Genomic DNA, 6242 nt, shown 5'->3' on the forward strand with positions numbered 1-6242 from the left:
CTGTGATGAGTTTTTCATTGTTTTAGTTCTCAGTTAAGTACTTCATCCAAATTGTATTCCATTTTATTTACATAGTTGTTAATGTTCTCGATTCCAGTCATAAGTTTCTCTGTTACCCAATTTCTTCTTTAACTTGGGGATGACATTAATACTGGTTGGGAGCCACACTGTCCCCTGATGGTGCAGACCCTCTCTTTGCTACACTTGCGGGTTAGCATCCACTTGGGACCCCCAGCTTCTATACCAAGTAAATTAGCTACAATTGAGAAGAGAAGGACATTTCGGTTTCTTCACTAGGTGGAAAAAAGCTTTATGGAAGAGAGATTCATTCTGTAGTGACTGGCAGTGCTGACTGATGCCCTGTTCATCTACCCCAGGCTACTTTCCCTCACCCCAAGAGGGTCACCCAAGCTTGAGAAATGCATTGGCAAGGGTGCTCCAACCTCCCTGGGAGATGCTGCAGGGCTACTTCCTATAGACTAGGAATGGCAGTGGGAGGGCTGTCATGTAAATGGGTTCCACAACTCACTGGGGTTGGATGGATACCAGACAGTAGCTCATGACCCTTACAAAGACATGGAAGTGTGTCACCTTAGCAGGCCCAGGGCCAGAGCAGTAATCACAGCACTTATCCTGAATAATGGTGTCTCTGAGACTGAAATAGCCTACTAAAGTCTGTATGTAAAAAAACAAACAAACAAAAAAACACACACCACAAATTTGGTGAAAAGACCCGAGCCTCATGAAAGGAGAAAAGGCTAGATTCCCTTGAGGAAAGAAAGACCCTGATGCTCTCCCCCAATTTTAAACTATATCTTGTTTACTTCCCCAAAGGGAATGTGGCCAGTTATGGGGTAACCACGTTGAAAGACAGGAAATACCCACACTTACAGAGAAAGTAAAAATTAGCTTAGACCAGCAAAGGAAAAAAATCTATTAAACTATTCACAGGGCTGGAATCATGGATAAAACCAGCTTCAAAGGTTAGAGGAGAAAATACCTTCCAAAAGATGTATTCTGTTTTCTTACTGAGAAACTTCGCTCCCCAACATCACAGACTAACAGAAATGTGTTATAAATTATCAAAAATGAAATAGACACTCTTTCCTGGCAGATATAAATCACCTTGATACAGAGATGCAACATTGATTTACAACTAGAACCAGATAAGGTGTTTTGAACACTGCATTCCACACCTAAATTTTGCGGTTTTCAAGGAAATAGGAACCTGGGTCGACTTCACAGTCCAGACCTAAGGCTGACCTACTACTCACAGCCCAGCTTTGCTGCCCACGCATTGAAGCACTGCTCCACATGGATTTCACCCCAAATCCACCCTTCCCTGAAGTCCTATAACAACTCCGTTTTCCGTTGTTTATTGGGACACCCCACAGATCTCATGTTTGCCACTCTCTTGGTAATGGGTCTGTGACCCTGACTTGGTTGGAGTACAGGCTTGTCCCGGTATTCTGAGGCTGATTAGCCTAGGGTAGGGGTTACTGGGTTCTGACTCTGAATTGGCATTGGTTCAAGATATTGCTGTTGTTTACCAGAGTAGGAGCTTATGGAGTCAAGTGGCAAATGGATTTTTAACTCAGTGCCATCACAGTGAGATCACTGGGACCCAGAATCCACCCCATCAAGAATGTGTACACAGAATAGACACACTTCACTTGACAGAATCGCCATATGAGTTCTCAGGGTGTTATGATAGGAATCCTTGGACTAAAGAGGCCCAGAGATGACCCCACCTCCCTACCTGTAGGTACATTACTCTGGGAAGACTAACTTCTCTGAGTGAGTTTGTGTATATGCAAAATGGGAAAAGAAATACCAATCCATGTGGGGCTATTTGGGGATTAGTTAGAACCAAGTATGCAGAATGACCAGTGTGCTACTCAGGATGCAGTGGGCACACTACAGACCCACTCTGGTTGGGGTAACAAGAACAGAAAGAGCACATTGCCTTTGGAGAGGGATGGATTGAGTTACAATCTGGGTTTCTTCTCACTGGCCTGGTTTTCAATGTAAAAGAGGGCATAACAGAACTCCTACTGCAGAGAGATTTATGTGTAATGTAAGGGCCTACTTAGCCAGAGTGACTCCATCTCGGTTAAACAGCCATTTTGTTGTTTGTGCAGTAAACTTAAATTAACCCTTCCCCGAGAAAAACTTACTTAGAAGCAAGTCCGAGAAACCAGTAAAATATAGTCGGCTAGTTCCTAATAACAGAGCTCAGAATACAAGGATGAGTCAGGCCAGATGAAGACATCCAATCAGTAAAAAGCACACATACTATCTCCCTAACCACCAAAGAATGTAAACCCCGCCTTTTGGGGGCCAAACTTGGGCGCCAATTCTTACCAGAGTGATAGGCTAGTTCAAACAGCTACTATAGGGTAAACTGTAATTCAATTAGCCACCTGCGTGTGGCCTAACATGACTATGCAACTTTCTGTGTATGTTACAATCTCATTGGCCACCTGTATGTGGCCAGGCTTAACCATATGGCCTTTGCTCTATAAAAGTTAGTCTGTGAGGCTGGGAGGGGTCGCTCTCTTTAGAGGCGACCCTGACCGGTCAATCAATTCTTAAGCCTGTAAAATTGGGAGTCATTGCTCTCTTCGGAGGCAGCCCTGGCCGATCAGCCTGACTTCTGATGCTTGGCATGGAATAAAGCTTTGCATAACTTTCACTTTGTCTCAGTCTCGTTCCTTTGATAATGGGCCCCAACATTTTGGGGGCTTGTCCGGGATCAAACAATGAGAACTGAGCCAGCATCATAATTTCTGGGAAAAGCCTCCGGAGGTAAGATCTCGAGATCACGTTCTAAGAGATCCTGTTCTGTCTGTATGTTTGTGGAGCTCCAGAGATTTGGCCCACCGGGGAGAAACTGGGCACAGTATTGATCCCCAGGGCTGGAGTAGATGAGGGGATGCTCCATCCCTCCACTGGCAAATCGCCAGGGGGTTCAAGTCCCCCTAGGCGGTCAGGGGACTGAGAAAATCCCCACCAGCGGCAGGTTGTGTTTTTGAGTTGGGATTATATCTTGCACACCCTTAGATTTGATATCTGGTCAAGGAAGGGCTTCTGGGTCTGCGGTTGTCTTTGTCATGTCTTTTTGTTGTCTGTTGTATTGTTTGTTGTGTTTGAAGAAATGGGACAAGCGGGGAGTAAGGGACCTGTGACACCCGTAAGTCTTGTTCTCCAGCATTTCAAGGATTTTCAAGGTAAAACCACCCAGTCAGGTGACAAGGCTTACCCAGGAAAACTCTCTAAAACTGGGAACCCTTTCTCTGCCTTCTGGCAGCACTTTGTTCTTTTGTCTCCCCTTTCTGTTTCTGCACCAACTTGGGTGCAGCCTGCATAACTGGCCTCTAGACCATCCTTGGTGCTTCCTGCACCCCGGCTCCTTCTCTCTTCACTGTCAAGGAACAAGAAGAGCACCCCTGGACCTAACACCCCCCTACTCCAGATCTTCCCATCCATGTCTCAGGTAAACATTTGAAGTGGAGTGGGCCCAGATGGAACGTAAATCAGTATTTGAACTAAGCTAAGTTTGTTAGTTTAATTAAGATAGACATGTCTTTTAAGTTACAGCACTAAACATGAAACTTCAATCAAAGTTTACTGAAGGTCAAATAAGCTCATGTTATTTGTTAAAATCTGTTAGCAAAGAGATGACTGAACTGATGGTTAATTGTCTGTCTCAAAGTTTTAATGGGTAATTGTTAAAGTAGCTTTCAAAGTCTTTGGTAACCTGAAAGTTTAAAGTTTTGGTTGGATGACAAATGAAATTAAATTTGTTGAACATCAAGGTCTTAACCAAATCGGATAAAATGCTAAAGCATTGAGTACTTGATGTAGGTTTGTGCCTTTGACTTCCTACTGCAAAGAAACTAAAAATATTTAACTCTGTTGGTAAACATGCTTTGTGCTTAACTGATTCATAAATTTGCCATCTAAAAAATTCTGTTGTTACAGTTCACAATTGGTTTATATTTAGCCATCACTAAAGACTGAGATGTTTCTAAGAGTACAAAATTCTGCTAACTGTAACTAAGGTTGATGGAAGTAAGAAAAACAACCCTGTATGTAGGAAAGTAGGAGATATATAAAAAAGATTTAAATAATGAAAATGTATTTTGTTGAACGTAAAAGATAAAAGGTAAGTTTGTCCTAAATGAGGTTGTTGTTTGGAATAAAATGGCTTGGGACAAAACCTGAATGCAAAAGAGGGTATGTAGTAAGTCGTAAAAGGCTTGGGGTAAGTGATTTTTATTTGCCTTGGTTTATAGGTTTAAAAGAAAACAATAAATTATGTTAAAATTTGGCCATATTAGATCAGTTTTGGTGGATTTATTCACAAGAGGGGGAAAAAAACTAATAAATCTTTTCCTGTAAAATGTTTCTGTTCAAATGAGGCATAGTATTTAAGGAAAAAAGACGAAAGCCCTGTGTCATGGCAAATCTATATTGGTGATCCACTTAAGCAAATATTAACTATTATGTAAACTAAAAAGACACTGGTATAAAAAGTCTCCTTTCTCTCTGTTGAAAAAAGGGCAGAGTTTTCTTAAATTAATTGATCTGCTGTTTTTAAAAAACATAAATGGTTTTCTCTTTACCTGCCCAGAAAAACCAGTTTCTATGTTTTATCTGATCTTAAACATCCCTAATCATATTTAGGCATGAACTTTAAAACTTTCTAAGATTTTAGCAATTGTCGACAAGATTTAAATTGTAAATGAGATCTCTTTGACTCATAAGGCTTTTCCTTGGTATGCTAAGTTACTCAGAAAGTACTGCTAAATCAATTATAAACCTTGAGTTACAATTGGGTAAATGCTGTTGTTGGGGTCCGTTATCAAAGGAACGAGACTGAGACAAAGTGAAAGTTATGCAAAGCCTTATTCTATGCCAAGCATTAGAAGTCAGACTGACCGGCCAGGGCTGCCTCCGAAGAGAGCAAACCCCTCCTGATCTCACGGCAGGTTTTATAGGGCATAACCGCAGACCCAAGGTACGTGGCTTCTATTGTTAAGGCATTTACTCCTGGAATCGATACCCGGAACCATACCAGGAACTACAGGGGCGTTTATTCCCAGAATGAAGTCGGTATATGTAAACAACAATATGGCTACCTAAGCAATATGGAGTCGCTCTGGCTAAGCAGGCCCTAATAGTTAAATAGGTTTTAACATTAAATTGGCCCTAACAGCTGTAACTACTCTAGAGGTTCTATACACTTTCTAAAGTTTTAATGTTTTGATAGGATCATCACTTGATATTTAATTAATTCTCTTGTAAAATGAATTTTATCTTAAAGAAAATTCATATAGAAAACTTTCAGGACAAATACAGGTACTTGATATGTTAAAAATCCTAAAACTGAAATGGATAAGAATTTCCAGAAGTAAAAGCTGCATTCAAACTAAACCAGAATTAGTAACATGGGACTAAATGAACTAAAAAATTATTATGTTATGTCTCTTAATGTTTTGTCTCATTTCAAACATTGCTGGTTCTCTAATGTTTGCTCTTCCAGACTAAGGAAACTTTTTCTTGAGATATCTGTGACTTACAGAAATGTAAAAATATTCATTTGTAAACAAATCAAGACATTCAGCTTTTCTCTCTATCTAAACCCTCTGAAACTCAAAAGGTCTCAGTAAGTATTCTTTCTTCCATGGCAATTGGTCATTTGCATAAGTTCAATAAGAATCTGTTCTTGTAACAGGACACCATTGAAAATACTGATTATTTTACCAAGACTTTGACTGGAATGTCATATTTTAAAAAGACTCAGATATGACCAGACAGCTTTAAGGAACTAAGGTTGACTTTATAAAACCTAGAGCCATAAAGCCTGTTGAAACTGTTGGCCTGATACCTTGTTTACAGAGTTTCCAACATCCTCACCAGGTAAGTAAAGAATGTCACTTCCTGGCAGGTGCCGGTACCTCAGGATATATTGGGGACCTCAGGAAGAGAAATTCACCCAAATTGACAGGTATTGCAGGCATGTCTGATGGCATGTATGTGGCTTGGCTTCTGGCCTGGAGAGGCTACTAAAAAGTTCAACCTAGAGATTCCTTATAAAAAGTTCCAGCAAAGCAGATTCTAAAAGATCTGTATAAACACTCACTGTTCCTGCTGAGATTATGTAAATAATTAGGCCAAGTTTGTTAAAACTGGACTTGTTTTTCAAATAAATTAGTCCTAATTTGACTATCTCTGAA

Source organism: Enhydra lutris, unplaced genomic scaffold (genome assembly GCF_002288905.1).
Source record: "Enhydra lutris kenyoni isolate GAN:26980312 unplaced genomic scaffold, ASM228890v2 scaffoldscaffold14, whole genome shotgun sequence".
Lineage (NCBI taxonomy): Eukaryota > Metazoa > Chordata > Mammalia > Carnivora > Mustelidae > Enhydra > Enhydra lutris.